Raw genomic sequence first — 23,342 nt, forward strand, 5'->3', positions numbered from 1 at the left:
TTCGAAAAGAGCCCTGATAACTAGTGAAGACTGTCAGAAGACGTCCCAGACAGAGGTGGGATACCAACCTAACGCCGCCCGACAACCAGGAGTGATCGTCAGAAGTGCCATTTTTTCATAGCAGTATTCTGTTGGTTGTCATCTGCGGCACCCTTGCAACAGTGTGGTACGTCGACGATATCCTACGCCCAGTTTTGTTGGCGTCCATGGCAAGTCGCCCTGGGCTAACATTTCAGAAAGATAATGCCCGCCACATGCGGCGAGGTCCTCTACTGCTTGTCTTCGTGCTTGTCAGACCCCGCCTTGGCCAGCAAGGTCACCGGATCTCTCCCAGTTGAGAACATTTGGTGCATTGTGGGCACGCCTTTCAGCCATCTTGGGATTCTGATGATCTAATGCAGTAATGACACAGAATTTGGCACGATATCCCTCATGAAACCAAGGAACTCCTTCAGTCAATGCCAAGCCGAATAACTGCTTGCATAAGGGCCAAAAGGGACCGACGTCTTACTGACCTGCTGTAATGGTTCTTTATTTACGTGACCAGTACGGTACTCCAACCCCAGACCTCGATACCAGTAATATCGTACTACTTTTCTGCGAAGTAACAGATATATTTTTGTGATAATATTCACATTTGGTTTTATTAATGTATAGGTACTCAGATGTATCGATATATTACAGTTATATAGTTCTTGCGTGTATTCATTTCTGTGTGACTGTTATAATCTTTGACTTACTTGTAACCGTTTTGGCGCGAATGCGCACAGAGCAGCGTTTGTTTCACTTTGCAGAAGTTAAGTTGTTATTTAGCTTTGTAAAAGAACAGTCAAGTCTTGTGTTTGGTTAAAGTGGACATTAAATATATGAAGATTGATACAAAACTGTTTTCTTGATGATGTGACAAATAAGAAGTATATGTGAATTTACAAGAAGTTTAATAAAAATGTGGATCGTGAACACCAAGTCAAAAATTATTTCTACCATACCATTGTTCTGATCTGAGATTGTTTGATCATTAAAAATGGCTCTGAGCACTATGGGACACAACTGCTGAGGTCATTAGTCCCCTAGAACTTAGAACTAGTTAAACCTAACTAACCTAAGGACATCACAAACATCCATGCCCGAGGCAGGATTCGAACCTGCGACCGTAGCGGTCTTGCGGTTTCAGACTGCAGCACCTTTAACCGCACGGCCACTTCGGCCGGCGTTTGATCATTAAGAATTTCCTGAAAAACGCATTTGTTAGGTCTTCAAATATTGATAAAGTACAGATCTGGACCTTCTAGCAGTCAAAGTGGAATCACCCTAGAATCAACAAGATGAGCCATAACACCTTCGACGAAATCTACGTGGGAATCCATTCAAGATACGTGCCAAAATTAATGACTTTTTTACAGTGGCTTCATTATTTCCATTCTGACGATATCATCCACAGTCAATAACTTTGTTGTTGCCCGATAAAGCGAACATATGCTGCGTGAGCAACATTATTAATCTGATTTCTAACCTACTTTGCAAGTGGTGGTATTGTTAGACTGCTCAGCTTCTGAATTCTTTTTCTTGAATTTAATCATACAGTCATTAGTTTGTCTGTACATTTAACACGTACATCATATCAACCGATCTTGTTAATTCCTTCGTGGTGCTTCTTCCTTTTCTTTTCTTTTCCTTTTTTTTTTTTTTTTTTTTTAAAAAAAGGGAGTGTAAATAACGTGCATATTGTGTTTGCGGTGCTCTCTCACAAGTTTACTCCACTTGTGAGGTGATTCCAGTTTCTCTTACAAATACTGTTCCAGAGGGGAATACACATAAAACAGAAATTATGAGCTTTTAACGATCGGGCCTCGGAACCAGCTCGTTCAGGACATGGTGTGGCAGTAATTAAAGTGTGGTAAAGTACTGTCCAAGGCCGTATATTGGCAGTACTACTTGAAAGGTCATGCTGTGAATGAGAGAAACCACTTTTTCGTATTTGACCAATTTCGCCAAATGGAATACTTGTACGTTCAAATGTTGTTCTTAGTAACATCTTTTTTCACACAAGATCTGAAAATTATATAGTCCCATCTTCGGACATCCATATTGTTGCCCAATCAATCGACTGAGAAATACAGGGTGCACCAAAAAGAATTATCCGATTTTTTTTAAAAAAAACCTAACTGTTATGTTGTTTTGATTTTTGCGTGAACGACCTACTGTTAGGAAGAGCAAACTTTCAAGTTCTACATGATTCCCGCCAGGTAGCAACAGTGTGCGCCCACTTCAGTTCTAGTAAAAATGGTGTCGGTATAACAGAAAACGTTTTATGTTCTACGTTTTGCGCAGTGCGGGTCGGTAATAACTGTTCTGTATGACTTTCGTACTAGGCTGTGGATCCTCCTACAGCACAGAGCATTAGAAGATAGCATGAACTATTTCGAGGAACAGGTTGTTTGTGTAAAGGCAAATCGCCGGGCCGTCCCCAAGTGTCTGACACATACGTCGAACGCATCCGCCATGGTTTCACGAGGAGTCCGCAGAAATCCGTTTTCCGTGCAGCTCGACAGCTCAACATGCCCCCGATATCCGTATGGCGTGTGTTGCGTCGACATTTACACATGAAACCACACAAAATTCAGCTACTGCAAGCTCTTCGTGCAGGTGACAAACAACAACGTGTGGAGTTCTGTAATTTCGTTATTCGAAAGATGGAGGATGACAGTTTCCTTCCACGCTTAGTGTTTAGTCACGAGGCAACATTCCATTTAAAAGGAAAGTTGTACCATCATAATGTGAGAACAACAACAATTCATGAACTGAGACATCGCATAACAGCAGCTGTGGAAGCTGTAACTCAATAAATGCTCGCCGACCAGAGTGGCCGAGCGGTTATAGGCGCTACAGTCTGGAACCGCGAGACCGCTACGGTCGCAGGTTCGAATCCTGCCTCGGGCATGGATGTGTGTGATGTCCTTAGGTTAGTTAGGTTGATGTAGTTCTAAGTTCTAGGGGACTGACGACCCCAGATGTTAAGTCCCATAGTGCTCAGAGCCATTTGAACCAATAAATGCTCGCTGGAGTGCGGGAACAATTTGTGTACCGCATTGACATGTGCAGTTCATCTCAAGGGGGGCACATTAAACACCTATGAAAAGGTATGAAAAAGAAACTTTTTGAGTTCACCATTCATCAAAAAACAAAATTCACTTTTTTGTTTATTCGTTTCAGAAATATAGACGTGCCAAATAGGATGATTCTTTTTGATACACCCTGTACAGCTAGTAGATCAAATAGCGTACATATAAAAGACACATTGTGCAAACTCACTGTAAATGTGACAACATATCAATAAATATGTCAATCGCCTGTCTGAACACAAGCACTATCTCTAAATAACAAATTAGCATTAGTGACTTGGAATGTTGCTGATCATTGCAATAAGGCTGTTTTTCATTTGTTATTACACTTCTTCGACCCGTTACATGTGTACCGGTACCAGCTAAATATCGCGAAATGCCCACTAATACAATATATATGTTGTACTTGCAAATCTGAAGTCTACTTTCGTTTCTGGAAGATGGTTTTCGTCTTAATGTCACTTGGTGGGAACTAGACGTTAAAGCAGACTATTTGTCGGAGACGTTAAGCTGTTATGCAATCCATTTATTAAGAATATGATAATACGAACAGAAAAAGGAATGTTAAACGCAGTTATTTAATACAAAGCAGATCATAAGAAGAATACAGTTGTCGAGAATGGCCACGTTAATGAACAGAACACCATAATTTCTCATGTCAAATTTTATTCCGTAATTGTAACTGTCAACTGCAAGCACTTTCACATACGTGTAAGGACATCTGAGTAACGATTATCAAGTTCCATCTATCCAAGCGAGAGCAACAGCCCCGGGAATCTAGTAACCTTACGGGCGTAACCCAACAATAGTTTCCTCACTATAGCAAAAAACCAGTCCATACTTGCGAATTTAACTTTTTTATTCATTAATGACTAGTTTCGGACAGTGACTCATCTTCAAATCATTGTAACATAGTCATGTTATTACAGCATGCTGTAGATAGTAAATATTTTTCTTATAAAGTTTACTATCACAAGAGGCATCGTGTGATCACCCGCTGTACTGAAATCAGGCAGCTGATGATTGCTGACGAGTTCTCTGTATCTTCATCTGACAGCAATGGCGGTAGAATTTTTATGCAGAAATCTGTGCATCCACACAGAACCCTAGGTAATGGACTACAATGTAGTAATTATTTATGAAATTAATTTAATCTCAATTTGTTTGTAATGTTGCCCGACATTGAGTAACAGGACTCCTCGTCTATCGCTTCACTGTTGTATTTATCTCTCAAGCATCCACTTGGGAATTTCAAAGCCCGGCTGAGAAGTTAGTACTGTGTAAGCCACTTCACTAAGCAGTGTATTGCTGTAGAGGGACATTATCCAGTTTAACCTTCAGTATTAGAATAAATGTAATATACTAACGGAACCAGAAAGGTAGTCGCCATGAAGAACTAGTTCGATATTAATCTGATTTATTACAGATGTTTACCACATAACGGATATGAAATGATTGAATTTTCTTTCCATTCGAAACTAATTTCCGTTAACCTAATAATTACGAGGTGTAATCTCCTGAGGCACGAATACAATTTTGTATTTGGTGTGTTATGTAAGTAAATGGCCTTTGAATGGTATCTTCAGGAATTTGAATACATGGCTGAACGACAAGCTGTGTTAGTTCTTGAATATTGTTGGCTGGGGAGTGATGTTCCAGACATGCTCAGTGATTGAGAAGTAAGAAGACACGGCAGACCGGTCAAGGTTCAAATGGCTCTGAGCACTATGCGACTTAACTTCTGAGGTCATTAGTCGCCTAGAACTTAGAACTAATTAAACCTAACTAACCTATGGACATCACACACATCCATGCCCGAGGCACGATTCGAACCTGCGACCGTAGCGGTCGCTCGGTTCCAGACTGTAGCGCCTAGAACTGGTCAAGGATCAGTACATACCTCAAGACTTCCATCGTCTGAAGTGCAGCGTTAGGCTCTGCATCGTAATGCTAAATGGGCAGTCTGGTACGCTAATCGTGAAAGATAAGGCAACAGTGGTTACCATTCATCTCACATAATGGAGAGCATACAGCCTCCTTTCAGAAATTACCAAACACCTTGCTGTTATAGCATTCCTTGTCATGATTCCAGGTGTTGGGGATGTACGCGTCTCGAAAACCGCTGCTTCCTGTGATCTATCACCAGGCCGCCTAAGGATACTTTGGTGTCATCTGACCATCACTGTAGGCGACAGAAACTCACTCAACGTCTCAGTTGACCCTGATACAATAATATTTAGTGCCCCGTTGCTTTTGGTATGATGGCTGCGGTTAATGACTCATGCTCCGTGCCCACTCTTCCTGATTTCATCTCTTCAGCATTCTTTCTCTGTCATTGCACTACCGCCAACTGTCAGTGCCGTCTGTCACGATGATTGCTCTTATGTCACGTCGAAGTCGAAATGAGGCGGTAAGTTCCACGTGCATGTCCGATATGAACCTAAAAGTTCCACTAACGTTTGAAATACCTAAGAGTGGTCATGTCCTCTCGCTATTCTTCGTCTAAGGACGAAACTTTGATCAAGCACCCCACAGGCATACAATTTACTAGTTCGCTAGCTTTCGGTCAGTGTGTTGATGGTGCAACACTCACCATTTTGGTCGGGTCATTGTGAGAGGCAGATTGATGCATAAGTTCGTTGCTTCGTCTTTTTTGTCCTCGTGTTGGTGTTCTGGTTGCTAGGGGTTTATTTATAGATTGTCATTTTTTATTAACAGCTCACTGTTGCTATTTGGGTTTACGTATCGCTATTATGTAATTTGGAGATAGGGAGTGGAGTTGTGGACGTTATAGAATGAAGTGCCGAGTGGAGAAATCGGAGGATTTCGAACATATTCTTGTGTTTGAGTTCAGCAGAAAGTTGACACCAGCGGAGGCAGCCAGAAACATTTGCGGTGTGTACGGGGATAATGCCACTGACAGAGCGCCACAAGGAATTAAGGAGGATCGCTTTGACATTAATGACTCACCAAGTTCAGGAAGACGTTCGGAGTTTGACGAAGATCGTTTAAACGCATTAATCCACAATAATCCACGTCACTGTGCTCGAGACATGATAAACGTGATGAACTGTGATCGCTCCACAATCGTGCGACATTTGCAAGCAATGGGAAAGGTTAAAAAGTCGGGTCTATGGGTACCCGAATTTCTAAGCCATAATGACGAAAATCAGAGCATGGGTATATGTGCACATCTGCCTGTTCGTTATCACTTGGCTCGTGAACAATACCATCCATTTCTATCCTTTATCGCTACTCGTGGTAAGAGATGGTATTTTTATGCTAAGACAAGGAAAAGAAAAGAATAGGCGGGTCGAAACAAAGAAGCAACTCAGCGTACAAAGGCTGGCCTGCGTCCATAACAGAAAATGTTGCGCATCTAGTGGAATTGCGACTGTGTGTTGTACTACCAATTGCTTGCCCGAAGTGCAACAATCACTGCTAACATTTATTGTCAACAACAGAGAAGTCTTGTAGACGCAGTCCAAGAACAACGACCAGGAAGATTGCCTGAAGTGATGCTACTCCACAATAGCGCTCGCTCGCATTCTGCCAGACACGAGATACACCACACAGGTGTTGGGTTGGGAAGTCATTCCGCAACCACCTTTCTACCTCATCTTGTTGGGAAGTCATTCCGCAACCACCTTTTTACCTCATCTTGGGCCCTCAGAGTTTCACTTTTTCTGCTCTCCGTCGAACAATCTTCAAGAAACTCCCTTTCCGGATGAAAATTCCCTCAGAACATGAATAGACGAGTCCTTCGTCTCAAACCTATGTGATTTCTACAGTCGCGGAATATAAGATTTACCCCAGCGTTTTTGCCACCCCCCCCCCCCCCCCTGAAATTGCGCCGGTGTCAGATACCGGTTTGGTCCCGACCCCTAGTTCCGGACCTGTTGCGCATAGGTGAATCTGCCAGCTTAGGCGCACCAGTAAAATTTTTACGGATAGCATCTGGCTGCTTGCTGCTGTTGTTTATACAGCCAACTGCCACACTTATGCAGCCAGCAGCGGGAGACGGTACTACTCATACGCAAGTGCACATGCACATAAGCTCGCTCGCAACCACTCAAACGAATCCAATGTGGACAGTTGTGACGTCACGCTCATCGGAAACAATTTGTTGTTATGAAATATTGCACAGTCTTCCTAAAGCCTTTGACACATTTTGCTGTTGGCAGACGCTTAAATGAGCACTGTGTTTTGTTCTTGTATATGGTGCATTTCCTTAGCAACTTAAGTTTTATTTTCGTTTTTTTTTCTCTTGTTCGTGTTTTATTGCTGCAGTATTATTCTGCAGTAGCGAGATAGAGTAATATTCTTTGTTAGAGTATTTGTTCTTACGAGTCAAAAATTTAACGAAAAACTGAAACAATGAAAAATTCCCGGGTTTTTCCGGGTTTTCTCCCGGTGGAGGAGAATATATTACTGGTAACTAAAGTTTCTGTTTTATGAGTCTGGAAACACGCTACGAACTTTTACATCAACCCCAATAACTATTCTGAATTGATAGCGTAGTTAAGTAGTAACCGTTTTATTGAGTCCATACTTCACCGTCACTGTACTTGTGTGAGGAGTCAACCCACGACCTTGTATGCGGGTTGAAAGAACGTAGCGGGCAACGTACTTAAAACTACTGTTAGGAAACATCACTTAACTGTGTGGTACCGAAACAAGATTTGTTTCTCCGAAATAACTGAATGTTTGACTTTCTCAACGGCTGGAAAGTTCGAGGATGTGCATCCCGTTCATTCAAGTAGATTACCATTCATCTTAGCGGGGCCATTGTCTGAGGAGACTGTCGCGAGGAAGTCGTCAGTTCTGCCAGCCGAGCAGAAAGATGCGTCTTGGGCGAGAGGCGGCGGCAGCGCGTGTGCTGAACGGCGGCGTGCCGTGTGGACGGCGTTACTGTGGCCACTGTGCTACGCTCGCTGCAGTGTACAACACGTTCCACACAAGACAGCAAACGTGGCCGATTCCGTGCATTATAAACGTACCGCACAGAAAAATCAATGGAAACATAGCGTGTCTCAAACCTGTTGGAAAAAGTTACAATATTCTGGGTTGTTAGGCCTCGTCATACTTCCTTCAAAAGTAATCGGCGTTTCGACCCCTGTGCTGAGATCTTCTTCAGGATGTTACGGTGTCCAGCATTGCTAGGACAATAGTGTTGTGGCAATAGTGGACACTGTAGCATCCTGAAGAAGATCCGAGCAGAGGTGTCGAAACGTCGATTATTTTTAAGGAAATGTGATGCTGCCTAACAACTCAGAAGATTTTAACTTAAGTAACAACGGCCACGAAAGCCTGCAAACTTACATAATTTGGAAAAACCTTATTTATGTCATCAGGTGTATAATTTTATGTTCCTTCTCTACCGCTTTCGGTTGTTACACTCATCTTCAAGGAGTAAAACATTGTACGTCAATGAATCAACCATGCATTTCCCTCATATATGAGCCATTCATATGTAGAAAGTATATAATTGTCATCATATTCTGTCTTAACACAGCCCATATAAACACGTTCTGTTTTTACACAATTACAGTAGTCACTGAAATTGTACTCTGCCGTCAGATCTGCCACAGAGCGGGAAAGCCTACAACCAACATGTCCTGTGATGAGTCGTGCACGACCCAACACTTTGACACCTACTTGCGTTTTCAGAGTCCATCAACCACTTTCCATAGACGCTCAGAGCAGTAGCACGCGAACAACTGACCAGCTTTGCTGTTTGCGGAATTCTCGATCTGATGCGTCGTGCCGTAGCAATCCACCCTTCATCCATGTCGTCAGTGAATTTCCCCATTTTCGACCTGTATGTTCGTTATATTGCATCTAATGACAATAAAGCTCACCTATTTTTCTGCAACATTCAGAGTTCTACAAGAAGGCCAATTAGACATACTTCTGCTCATGTTGGAACTTAAGCGAATAAACCTCTCACTGTCTCTGACAAAACACAGTTGCATAGATCGATGTTATTCTTGCTGTGTCACGATGTCAGGGAGCTGCTCTACAAGGAGAAAATCTTTTTACTGCACAACTTCCTGGGCATTCCACTCTGCTGTTAAAAACGCATCTTTCACGTCTAAAAGACATCAGAATTCGTTTTAGTCAGCATCTCACACGTGAAAAAGATTACATTTTTCATAAAATCTTTTCCTCCTGCGCCACACATTTTCCTTAAGTCAAATCGGTGTTGATGTACGCTGTCCCAGATGTGAGTTTCTTGCAAATGAGTTGCTGAGGTCTTTCCACAGTCTACGATTCAAACCGTCCAGAACAAATAGTGATGCATACGTGCAGGCAAAATAGAAGGGCATAGCGAAGTATAACGGTTTTCAAAACGTTATTGACGTCGTTGTTGGTATACAACTGAAATGATCTATTGAACTGGTAGCAAAGGACCATCTTTAATTCCATACGCTCGGGCACTTTACCAACTCTACTGTGGCGTTTCTCAGTTGAGTCGAGGCGGCCTCTCTATTGAATAGGTTGCCAGATGTTCAACTGATGTTCATATAGTGAGGAAACAGTCGTAATGACCACTTAGACTTACAGCGTGAGGCCATGTGACGGAACTACAGCTTACTCTTCTTGACGATACGAGCACGTCTTTTTTTGTATCCCGCCTGGATACGCGGTGCGTGGTTCAAATGGCTCTGAGCACTATGGGACTCAACTGCTGAGGTCATTAGTCCCCTAGAACTTAGAACTAGTTAAACCTAACTAACCTAAGGACATCACAAACATCCATGCCCGAGGCAGGATTCGAACCTGCGACCGTAGCGGTCTTGCGGTTCCAGGCTGCAGCGCCTTTAACCGCACGGCCACTTCGGCCGGCTACGCGGTGCGTGGATCTGCTGTGAACTGCTTCTGCAAAATAGGCCGAGAGTGAAGGACGCGAGTAGGGGCAGGAAAATGTGAGGTACTTCGGTACTACAAGTAAAGTTAAGCACCTCTACTGGTGTATAAACATATACAAACACATTTCTTAACTTTTGGTACAGATGAGCATTTAGGTGCGAAGCCATTCATGTATCGAAGCTAACACTTATTACACTACTGCCCATTAAAATTGCTACACCACGAAAATGAGGTGCTACAGACGCGAAATTTGACCGACAGGAAGAGGATGCTGTGATAAGCAAATGATTAGCTTTTCAGAGCATTCTCACTAGGCTGGGGCCGGTGGCGACACCTACAACGTGCTGACATGAGGAAGTTTCCAACTGATTTCTCATACACAAACAGCAGTTGACCGGCATTGCCAGGTGAAACGTTGTTGTGATGCCTCGTGTAAGTAGGAACAATGCATACCATCACGTTTCCGACTTTGATAAAGGTCGGATTGTAGCCTATCGCGATTGCGGTTCATCGTATCGCGACATTGCTGCTCGCGTTGGTCTAGATCCAATAACTGTTAGCAGGTTATGGATTCGGTGGGTTCAGGAGGGTAATACGGAACGCCGTGCTGGATCCCAACGGCCTCGTATCACTAGCAGTCGAGATGACAGGCATCTTATCCGCATGGCTGTAACGAATCGTGCAGCCACGTGTCGATCCCTGAGTCAACAGATGGGGACGTTTGCAAGACAACAACCATCTGCACGAACAGTTCGACGACGTTTGCAGCAGCATAGACTGTCAGCTCGGAGACCTTGGCTGCGGTTTCCCTTGACGCTGCGTCACAGACAGGAGCGCCTGCGATGGTGTACTCAAAGGCGAACCTGGGTGCACGAATGGAAAAACGTCATTTTTTCGGGTGAATCAAGGTTGTGTGTACGGCTTCATGATGGTCGCATGCATGTTTGGCGACATCGAGGTGAACGCACATTGGAAGCGTGTATTCGTCATCGCCATACTAGCGTATCACCCGGCGTGATGGTAATGGGGTGCCATTGGTTACACGTCTCGGTCACCTCTTGTTCGCACTGACGGCACTTTGAACAGTGAACGTTACATTTCAGATGTGTTATGATCGGTGGCTTTACTCTTCATTCGATCCCTGCGAAACCCTACATTTCAGCAGGATAATGCACGACCGCATGTTGCAGGTCCTGTACGGGTCTTTCAGGATACAGAAAATGTTCGACTGCTGCCCTGGCCAGCACATTCTCCAGATCTCTCACCAATTGAAAACGTCTGGTCAATGGTGGCCGAACAACTGGCTCGTCAGAATACGCCAGTCTTGATGAACTGTGATATCGTGTTGGAGCTGCATGGGCAACAGTACCTGTACACGCTCTCTTTAACTCAATGCCCAGGCGTATCAAGGCCGTTATTACGGCCAGAGGTGGTTGTTCTGGGTACTGATTTCTCAGGATCTATGCACCCAAATTGCGTGAAAATGTAATCAGATGTCAGTTCTAGTATAATATATTTGTTCAATGAATACCCGTTTATCATCTGCATTTCTTCTTGGTGCAGCAATTTTAATGGCCAATAGTGCAGAAGTTACAAGGGCAAAGTCTTCAATGGCTAGCCCCCCTACAATAGAAGCTAAGTTGCTAGGTCGTCTGCTCGTGATCAAATGGGCTGAATCTGGGGCCGCGCTCGTCGTGCTCCACAGTGCCGGCTAGAGGGCGCTGTGGTCGGCGTTGTCGTCCGCTCTCGTAGTGCCAACCTACGAGAGCGCACCTTCGTTGTGGCATCGTAGCTATCGATACCACATCTGTAATTTAACATATCTTTATATTTTGTTCCAAAGCCGTCTCTCGCATACACGGAGGCCAACAATCGATTCAGACTTCGCAGTGACGTTGTCAGTGAATATACTGTACAGTTACAAGTTAAGTTCACCACATTCAACATGGCACAAAACTTAACGTCAAACAGAGCTCTCATTTCTAGCAATTACTACATTTCTCATTAATTCTACTCCATTTACAGTAAATTATGTCTTTTTTTTAAAGTTACTGATGTCAGCTTGTAAATTTACTATTACTCTTCACAGACCTGTGTGAAATAAATGGTACTGTGTACTTCCCGCTGTACCACGTATTCGCGTGTGCCGAGTGGGAAAAACGACTGCTCAAATTTCTCTGAGCTTGGTGTTACTAGTCTCATTGCAGCTGATGTACATTTGGACCACACAGGCTGACGTCAGAGGGCTATGGACTTATAGTGGCCCTTCATCATTTGAAATACAAAGTTTAACGGAACTAAGTTTCTAGCTAGTTCTAAAATTTGTTCTTCTGTCTTCGTAAGAATAAATTAATGAATTATCACAACCAGAAACGGTAGAAGCATGTGTTTGATAGTTTGATAGAGCCGTACGACCTAGTCTGTTGTAAAGGAATTTCCCGGAATTGATTTATGCTCCAGCTATAAAGATGGGCTGCAGTTTCCGAGGGCCAATGTGGACGCGCACTGTAACCACTCGCCATCAAATGATGCGACCAGAAGCGACCGAAACGAGCTCCGCTCAGCGCCAACCGATTGCCTGCCTGCCGCTCTGCAGGAGAGCCAAGACTAATGTGTACTATGTCGGCGCTTCCTGAGTAATTGGCCGCCCCCGCGTCATTCATTTCCGTTTTACGTCCTTCCTTTTTTCTCCCTCAGAGCGCGGTCGTCAGTTCACACAAATCGGCGCCATCTGTCAGTTCTCGTGCTGTGTTCATGTGAGAAGGTATTTCATTTCACGGCTCGCGCACCCACTTCGACACGATCTATCTTTAACTCACAGACACAGAGGTTTGTCACGAGCGCTGCAACAGATGATACTCAATTTGTTAGTATCTCTACAGTATCTGACGCAACTACACCCTACTGAGTGCCCACAGCTAAAAGCATATTCTTGCTGAGAGCCCGAACAGTATCTATCAGATGTAAACGCTACAAATGCACTATGGATATCTATCAGATGTAAACGCTAGAAAGGCACTATAGATAACTTTTATGAAAGACATGTCTCTTGGAAAGCAGTTCTATCAAACGGAGATGATATCGCAACAACAGAAAGCCTTTAATGACAAAGACGCTAGAAGAACAAAAAGCTCTATTTCACTCAAGCGGTACACTGTATTTCATGCGTCATTTGCAGAAACAAAATATCCTTCTTTTATGTTAAATTAACTCCACTCCACGGCTACCACAGTGGCACTGTGTGAAGTTATCCGCATGAGCACTAAAAGAAATCAGCTAAATTTCGATTACGCAATAAGTCACACAAATCTAAAGGTTGTAAATTCAGCTAAATTCGTAGGGATTACAATTACAAATAACCTAAATTGGAACGATCACATAGATAATATTGTGGGTAGTGCAAACCAAAGACTGCGATTCACTGGCAGAACACTTAGAAGGTGCAACAGGTCTACTAAAGAGACTGCTTACACCCCGCTTGTCCGCCCTATTCTGGAGTATTGCTGTGCGGTTTGGGATCCGCAACGCGTGGGACTGACGGATGACATCGAAAAAGTACAAATAAGGGCAGCTCGTTTTGTATTATCGTGAAATAAGGGAGATAGTGTCACGGATATGATACGTGAATTGGAGTGGCAATCATTAAAACAAAGGCGTATTTCGTTTCGACGGGATCTTCTCATGTAATTTCAATCACCACTTTTTCCCCCGATTGCGAAAACATTCTGTTGCCACCCACCTACATAAGGAGAAATGATCATGACAAAATAAGAGAAATGAGGGCTCGCACAGAACAATTTAAGTGCTCTTTTTCCCACGTGCCGTTCGAGAGTGGAACGGTAGAGAGGCACGCACCTTGAAGGTGGTTCATTGAACCCTCTGCCAGGCACTTTATTGTGAATAGCAGAGTAATCACATAGATGTAGATGTAGACTTGTGCAGCCACCACAACAGATACTTAGAACAGAAGAAACATTTTTGATGCACAGGTTTATTTGATATTCAAATTTAAAGCACTTTTCCTGTTCAAGACAATATCGGACAGTCTGGGCAAATTACAAACTGGTGTAATAATAAATTGCTATTAAAGGCAATCATAAATGAATAAATTAAAAATAACAAGAGGAAGACGTACGGTGGTTGGACTACGGTGAACAAGGCGACTTTTGTGATTCAGACGGTGGTGAGGTGTATAAATTTCAACTCATGAAATACTGCACAATTACTGAGCTTACCGACAAAAACTTCTCGCTAATCGCAACCGAGGCAGCGAACTTATTTGCCAGCCCTATAGAACTTGGAGGTAACAGAGAAATAGCCAATGTCAATGCTTCATTACATCACAGATGAAACCCGTTCTAATAGTAACCGAAGCGTCAAACGCGGATAAGAGTCCCAAAGAATTGGGAGGCAATAGCCAAATAGCCACTGTCGATGCTTCATTACCTCACCGATGAAGTTCTTCCTAATAATAACCGACGCGTCATACGTGGATAAGAGTCCCAAAGAGCTGGAAGGTAACAGCCGAATAGCCGCTGTCTATGCTTCACTACATCACCTAGAAGCAAAGGTAATGACAGTAGGAAAAAGAAAGCTACTAAAGCATGCTAGGTGTGCCCAACTTAGGCAAATAGGCACATCCAGTGAGCAGAAGAAAAAAAACTTAACAGTGCAAAATACACCAATGTAATGGCTGGGCTAAAACACCTGTGGCAAATGACTGGGCACTAATAAGAATAAAGAAACAGCTAAAAATTTTCAGTAAATACATAAGCGGTTTCTTCACGGCCAAGTTATCAACGTTACGTTACAGTTCCGGCATAGCGTTCCTTCCGGCTTCGTTGCTTCATATTTTTAGTAAAAAATTTCAACTGTTTCTTTCTTCTTACTGCGTCTAGCAATTTGCCAAACGTGTATTAGCCTAGCCATTTAATGTGGGTGTATTTTGCACTCGTGGGTTTTTTCTGTCACTGAGTGTGCCTATTTGCCTAAATTAGGTACCACTAGCACGCCTTAGTAGCTTTCTTTTTTCTACTGTCATTTTCTTTTTTCAAGTTGCTTCTAGGTAATGTAATGAAGCATTGACAGTGGGTAGCTGGCTGTCACCTCCCAGTTCTATAGGACGGTCGACACCTCGGTTACGATTAGCAAGAAGTTTTTATCGGTAAGCTCAGTTATTGTCCAATATTTTATGAGTTGAAATTTATACCCCTCACCACTCACTGAAACAGAACTGATGCCCTACTCTCCGTAGTCCAATGGGTGTATGTCTTCCTCTTGTTATTTTTAATTTATTCATTTATTATTACCTTCAATAGTAGTTTTAACACCAGTTTGTAGTTTCCACAGATTGACGGATGATGCCTAGAACAGGTGAAACTCGTCACATTTGTAGATCAAATAAACCTACCTTATCTAACCAAGATTGTTTTTTCGGTTCTTATCTAAGATTCTTCTTTTTGTCCTCAAAAGTGAATTACGGTCTGTATCTACAGTGAAAGTGGGTATCACCTGATGGTACTACGTAACGTATTGTCGTGTCGCCGCTCAGTCTTTTAGCAGAAGTAATAAGAAGCAGAGAGAAAGCCGCCGTTGGGTACTGTATTAACAGCCGCAGCCGGCCGCTGTGACCGAGCGGTACTAGGCGCTTCAATCCGGAACCGCGCTGCTGCTATGGTCGCAGGTTCGAATCCTGCCCCGGGCATGGATGTGTGTGATGTCCTTAGGTTAGTTAGGTTTAAGTAGTTCAAAGTCAAGGGGACTGATAACCTCAGATGTTAAGTCCCATAGTGCCTAGAGCCATTTGAACCATTTTTAACAGCCGCAGACTAGCAATAGCAATGCGGCGGCGGGTGAATCAGAGTAAGATAAAACATAAGGAATTTGCGAGACGACGCCAGCCATGCTCAACAAAAAACTCCGCCACTTAGTGGTAATGACCGTAGTGGGAGGATCGATGTGGTTTTATCATTAAAAAAGAATACAGTTCCGTTTGGTACAGTTGTACCAAAAAGTTATTTGCTACCATTTAGCTGTATAATTGTTAAGGTTGATAATATAAGAATATTTTTTTCTGCAAATGACACATGACATACAGTGTGCCGCTTTAGTGAAACAGAGCAATTTGCCGCTCTACCGTCTTAGCCAATAAAATCTTTCTGTTGTTGCAGCATAATATCGTTATGTGTGTTGCCTCAGAGCGACTAACGTGCTTGAGAGCGATATAGATGTGTCTGAATTTTGAGGCAGAAGCATTCTCGTCGCCGGAGTCCAGCAGTACCAGAGATGCCAGCCAGCGAGACGACAGTGCATCACCAGCAGCAGCCGTAGGTTCGAGATCAGCCTGCTCCTGTCGCCACCAGCACAGAGCTCCTCTCGGCACTTGGACCCACTGTACCATCACCCCGACGCCAGAACCGAGTTCCTTTCCCAGGAAACGGAACTACAGCTGCCGCCCCTGACTGACCCCTGCCAAAGAGCAGATGGTCGGATCCCAGTGCAGTGGTCCCTCGCCACTGCAGAAAAGTAACTCTTCGTTATTTATTATCATTTGTTTCAAAGTAATGCAGATTACCTTGTACACAGAAACATATGAGAATCCCATGGACCCAAACTGATGGACAGAAAGTAAAGGTTTACATATATTAGCGAACATTTTGTAAGTTTTTCTTGTGGATTGTCGTAGCTGTGAGGCACGGTATTTTACCACCTAGCAACATCACGTTCCTTTTTCTTTATTAGATACTGCGTCGTGCACGGCTTGTGTTCGTGCCGTTTATTGCTTGACTACCATCCCGCTTCTTATTCGATTTACTAGCGTCACTAAGTTGCTGGCTTGCCTGACCGTGAGTGTCAGCAGCAGTCCTTATTGATAAGAGCACTAGCTTACTATCTTTGGAGCGACGGCTAGTATTTCCGGGTCGTCGTGTGTCGGGAGTTGAGTCGGGACGGAGCAGCAGTGAGGTCCGGACAGCCATGACTCGCCCGACCGTTGCCGACACACGTGACTTGAGTGGGGACGACCTTGGTTGGTCGTTCCGTCGGTCGTCTCATCGGACCGCCGATGCTTCTGGGTTCTCCGTGTGTGTCGATTTGTGATTCGTCCTTGTTGTTCCACAGTCACTGGTTTCAGTATTGTTCGAGCCGTTTGTGGAAGAGTTTTTGTGGAGCCGTGTGTAGCTTGTGTGGTTTTGACTGAGCAGCTATTTTAATGCTGTTTGCGTGCTGCATGTAGTCAGTCGTTTGGGACGGATCACCGAGGAAGTCTCTGCGGTTCGCGGCCAGACCAGGACCGCTGGCGGTGTGCAGGCGCTGTCGAATCGTGAGGAGCTAACTGCAAGAGCGACCAAGTTCGCTGCCCAACGAAGCTGGACACTGAAGTTGAGTGATCAGTTAACCTGTTATGAAACCTCAACTATTGTGACATCTCTTCCTTCATTTGCGCTTGATTGCTTCCTGGGCTGTTCGGACCAGCAGCAACGAATGATGTTATGGAGTCGGCGAAACCTTGCAGCCGTCTTCCTATATTGTGATTAATTTTTAAATTGACTGCTACTTGCCAGTGAAGTGCACCAGCGGTATTTTATGCCCTGTGGTCATTAACGCCCCAGCTACCTGCCCTTGCCATTAGCGTAGTTTCCTAGTAGTGTGCCTTTCCTCGTCGTGTTGATGCTGTCCAGCATGGCAAGTACTTCGACAGCCTTTTAAGCTGTTTGGTTCATATTTGCTTACAGTGGTTATTGTTCCCTTGGATGTTTCTAAAAGCCAATTTATGGAGACGTAGTGCTATTCCTATCCTTGGCCAATATTTTCCATCGTTGTGCCGTTGGTCGGACGGAAGGGAATTGGTTAAATTGTTGGTTGGTCCTTGGGCTGGCCCTGGTTTGTGTTGCCATCCGATTATTTAACTTCAACTCTTGGCTGCCTGTCTCACCTCACCATACGTTTGAGCTACCTTCTTAGGCCGACCCTTGGAACACTTCCGAACACCACTTGTTCTGTTTGTTTTAGATTGTCATTTTCATTTTAGTTTGAAGTACTGTGCAAGGCCTTTGGCCGTGTATTAATACAGTTTTTTTTAATATTTTACAAAAAGGTCTTCAGCTATGTTAAATTAAGATTTGAAAATTGATTTTATTTAAAAAATTTCTTTTTTCGGTAAAATTTGTTCTATCTGAAGTTGGTTGTAAGCCGTTAATTGTTCAATGTGTTATGTGTGGCATTCAGCTGAGGTTTCGTGTGAACCCCTTTTAATAAGACCTTCAGCCATGTGTATTCTTCAAAGGAAATTTTTTTTTATAACGAGGAAGGTGTTTATTTTAAATTGTTTGTCTGACATCACACACATCCATGCCCGAGGCAGCATTCGAACCCGCGACCGTAGCAGTCGCTCTATTCCGGACTGAAGTGCCTAGAACCGCTCGGTCACCACGGCCGGCGTAACTAGTTCAGGGCACTGCTGGCAATCTGGTCTGGCATAGCTTTTGACCTGGCAAGATATACAGTGTGGTTGCCTCCAAGAAAAACGAGTGATCTCGGAACAATACAATTTTTCACAAATATAAGGACACAAGGAAGAGAAAAAAAAAGAATAAAGCAATGAAAGAGACACATTTTAATATCCGCATGAGAGGACAACGTTTGCTAATCGCGCACCATCTTTACGTTCCAGGTTAAAAACGTTACCCAATGTGACGACGATCTGCACCCACGATATCCTGGAACCGCACTACAGATACCATTTCCCAATAATTGTTCTCAGTACCTGTCGAACACTGGATCATGGAATGTTCAGCTGTTGTGACGCAGCTCATACACTGCTTGAAGATCTCACGTTGCGTGCAGCATTCTCTGCTGTGGCAATACTAGCTTTTTGAACAAGTTGTGGCTCAATTGGCCGTCGGCCTGTCCCAGCATCATTTCCCAAATTTCGAAGTAATTCAAATTTCCGAATAAAACTAGACATAAACTCCTTCCGAACAGGCCATGAAGGCCCAACGGTACCGACCGGCCACCGTGTCAGCCTCAGCTCATAGGCGTCACTGGATGCGGACATGGAGGGGCATGTGGTCAGCACACCGCACACCCGGCCGTATGTCAGTTTCCGAGACCGGAGCCGCTACTTCTCAATCAGGTAGCTCCTCTGTTTGCCTCACAAGGGCTCAGTACACCCCGCTTGCTAACAGCGCTCGGCAGGCCGGATGGTCACGCATCCAAGTGCTAGCCCAACCCAACAACGCTTAACTTCGGTGATCTGCCGGGAACCGGTGTTACCACGGCGGCAAGGTCGTTAAACTTCCGAATAAAGTTCCTTAACCCCGGTGCGGAAGGAGGACATCGTCGTATGCCTTTAATCCGTCGATACTGGCGTAGAGCAGTAGCACTATTGCGGTTGTTGTTGATAGAACACCTTTACAAGTAAAGCTCTGCTCACCGTGTCCAGATACATGTTGACAGTGTGCATCTGCAGCTCTAATGCACACTGAAGTTTTTTTTTCTGTTGCACGTTTCCCAACAGTCGACTTTTGTTATGAAAAGTGAGATATATTTATTTTAAAGCCTTTCTTTTATTATTTTGTATTTGATTTATAACAAATGCATTTACAAGGTTTATGATTTATTTTACAATGTGTACACCGTAATGAATGAACTTTTTTTTTAAAAAAAATCACAAAATTATTAAAAAAGAATAAATTCTAAATATTTCAATTTTAATAACAATGAAGGCCGATTACGTTATATTCATGTACATACAATTTGTGTACTGCTTTTATTATTATTATTGTTATTATTATCAAAAGGAAAAGCAAAGACACATGACAGTCCTCGTTATGGGGTGGGAGTCAAGAGAACGCAGTCACCTGCATCACATTCCCAGCAGGACGTGATGATGCCTCACAAATCTTGCGTCCAGCCGAATTAACATAATCATTCCCGCCATTGGGGCGGTGTCCCTGTTTTATTGGAACATTATGTGCGTCGTTGTAGCTATTTGCCATCATTCATAGGACTTGTAAACATTATCGAGTCATCTCTGGTGCCAACGGGAAAGGGCCAGTCTCAACGTAGGGTATGCAAACATGTAGCATAATCGAATACTTTATCGTCTCATTTCTGGAACATTCCAGCTTTCGGGAAGGTTCTGAAGTACGCTTCCTAAATCGATGGCAAAGTAAGCAAAATCGTGTGTCCTTGTAAGGTCACTTGCTGCTCTCTTAGTACCACTACGCAAGTAGCTGGAAGGAAACTTCACAAACTCAGCGTTGTTACCCTCTTTAGGATTACCGGTGCAAAGGCTACGTTCTGCTACAGTAGGGGTGCTCGCCTGCTCTATGCAGGTGATGGCATTCATGCACTATACGCCGGTGCTGGTGGTCTGATCAAATTATGGCAAACCACAATTGCATAACTGCATGCAACACGGTAGACGCCGCCTTGCGCAAACGGAGCTCATCGAGATTTAACAAAAAATGTGTGGTCCAATTTACAGGAAACTTTCTTGACGTACAGAATAGTGACATCTGTTGTATGGACATGTATCCGGAAATGCTTTACGAGGGGTGTAAGTAATGGAACATAATTTTCCCCCGCCAATTTCGGTTGGAAAAAATTTCGGAATTTGTTGTGGAACATCGTGCAATATTCCCACTTCAGCCCTTGTAGTTACATAAAGTTTCTATAGGTGGAGGCGCTATATGTAGCCTTGAAAATGGCGTGTGTAACGGAGGTACGTTCCAATCAGAAAGCTGGCACTGAGTTTCTTTTGGCGGAAAACCAGAGCACCACAGATATTCGTAGGTGACTGCAGAAAGTCTACGGAGATCGGGTAGTGAACAAAAGCACGGTGACTCGTTGTGCGAGAGGTCGGTAACCATCCCAGCAACGGCCCGCAAACCTGTTCGAACTCCCGTGTGCCGGCCGGCCACACACAGCTGTAAGTCCTTCAGTGTTGGAACGTGCGGACGCTCATTTCGAGGTGATCGACGCATAGCAGTCGAACACTTCGCTCCACAATTGGCGTCTCTGTTGGTAGTGCTAACACACTTGTCCACCAGTTGGGGTGCTTAAAGGTGTGTGCACGCTGGATTCCTCGTCACCCAACAAAAGATCGTAAAGAGCAATGAGGGAGCATCTGTGAGGAATTTCCCAATGCATGATGCTCTTTGCAGAAAGCTGTATGTACATGATGTAGGGGTTATTTATGCAGCGGATGTTGGCTCCGATGTCGACGAGGAGAGTGGTATCATACAGCCCCTCCCAGCAAGGTGGCGTAAGGCTGTCGCAATGAACGGAGACTATATTGAGAAATAGGGGTTTGTACCCAAAAAAGCGGAAAATAATATGGTGTATTGTAATCCTGAATAAAGTCAACTGTTTTTTAAATGTGTTCCGTTACTCTATTGAACACCCCTCTTGTTTTCGGCTGAGAGCTCATTTTCTACACGTCTTCATAATCACATTACCCACAGAAAATACACAGAAAGAGAACGTTCCAACATTACATTATTACGTGAAATGTTCAAAATACCCGCTTGTTATGTTTTGTCAGAAAGTACGGCAAATAGCAATTCTTCGATTCATAGGCAGTTTTTGTTGCTTCAGGTGACATGCGACAAACCTTGTTGTTATACTAGCATCAAGCATACAGCATCAACTGTTTACTGTTAATCACAGAATTGGCTTCCGGTACAGCGCAATGAAAGTGTACTCAAATGCGGAATTGGCAGATGTCCATTTTGCTGTACGGATTACGGGATGGTAATGACCGTGGGGCTCCGTGTTTGTGTAGGCAGGGATTTCCAGAACGAGACTGCCCCGAGAGGAGGACGTTTGAAACAACTGATACTCGTGGGACGTGTAAGATCACTACTCACCACTAGTGGAGTCCTAGAAGGACGAGGACACCTAAAAAGAGGGAGGAACACCTCCGTGTAGTTAACGACGACCCGTCAACGCAAGATAATTACCTGCAACAAGCAATGTTGACCACATGACTGAGCCTGGCGTAACCGTACCATGTACAACGCTTAGAGGTACCATCAGTAGCTGATTTTCCTGTACGGGTACACTTCTGTTAATTGTTCGTTCAACCATGTTACAACCCTCACATTAGTGCAGATATGCCATTCACGGATGAGTATAGGTTATTAACGAGTCGAAAAGTTGTAAACTACACTCCTGGAAATTGAAATAAGAACACCGTGAATTCATTGTCCCAGGAAGGGGAAACTTTATTGACAGATTCCTGGGGTCAGATACATCACATGATCACACTGACAGAACCACAGGCACATAGACACAGGCAACAGAGCATGCACAATGTCGGCACTAGTACAGTGTATATCCACCTTTCGCAGCAATGCAGGCTGCTATTCTCCCATGGAGACGATCGTAGAGATGCTGGATGTAGTCCTGTGGAACGGCTTGCCATGCCATTTCCACCTGGCGCCTCAGTTGGACCAGCGTTCGTGCTGGACGTGCAGACCGCGTGAGACGACGCTTCATCCAGTCCCAAACATGCTCAATGGGGGACAGATCCGGAGATCTTGCTGGCCAGGGTAGTTGACTTACACCTTCTAGAGCACGTTGGGTGGCACGGGATACATGCGGACGTGCATTGTCCTGTAGGAACAGCAAGTTCCCTTGCCGGTCTAGGAATGGTAGAACGATGGGTTCGATGACGGTTTGGATGTACCGTGCACTATTCAGTGTCCCCTCGACGATCACCAGTGGTGTACGGCTAGTGTAGGAGATCGCTCCCCACACCATGATGCCGGGTGTTGGCCCTGTGTGCCTCGGTCGTATGCAGTCCTGATTGTGGCGCTCACCTGCACGGCGCCAAACACGCATACGACCATCATTGGCACCAAGGCAGAAGCGACTCTCATCGCTGAAGACGACACGTCTCCATTCGTTCCTCCATTCACGCCTGTCGCGACACCACTGGAGGCGGGCTGCACGATGTTGGGGCGTGAGCGGAAGACGGCCTAACGGTGTGCGGGACCGTAGCCCAGCTTCATGGAGACGGTTGCGAATGGTCCTCGCCGATACCCCAGGAGCAACAGTGTCCCTAATTTGCTGGGAAGTGGCGGTGCGGTCCCCTACGGCACTGCGTAGGATCCTACGGTCTTGGCGTGCATCCGTGCGTCGCTGCGGTCCGGTCCCAGGTCGACGAGCACGTGCACCTTCCGCCGACCACTGGCGACAACATCGATGTACTGTGGAGACCTCACGCCCCACGTGTTGAGCAATTCGGCGGTACGTCCACCCGGCCTCCCGCGTGCCCACTATACGCCGTCGCTCAAAGTCCGTCAACTGCACATACGGTTCACGTCCACGCTGTCGCGG

Source organism: Schistocerca piceifrons, chromosome 2 (assembly GCF_021461385.2).
Source record: "Schistocerca piceifrons isolate TAMUIC-IGC-003096 chromosome 2, iqSchPice1.1, whole genome shotgun sequence".
Taxonomy (NCBI): Eukaryota; Metazoa; Arthropoda; class Insecta; order Orthoptera; family Acrididae; genus Schistocerca; species Schistocerca piceifrons.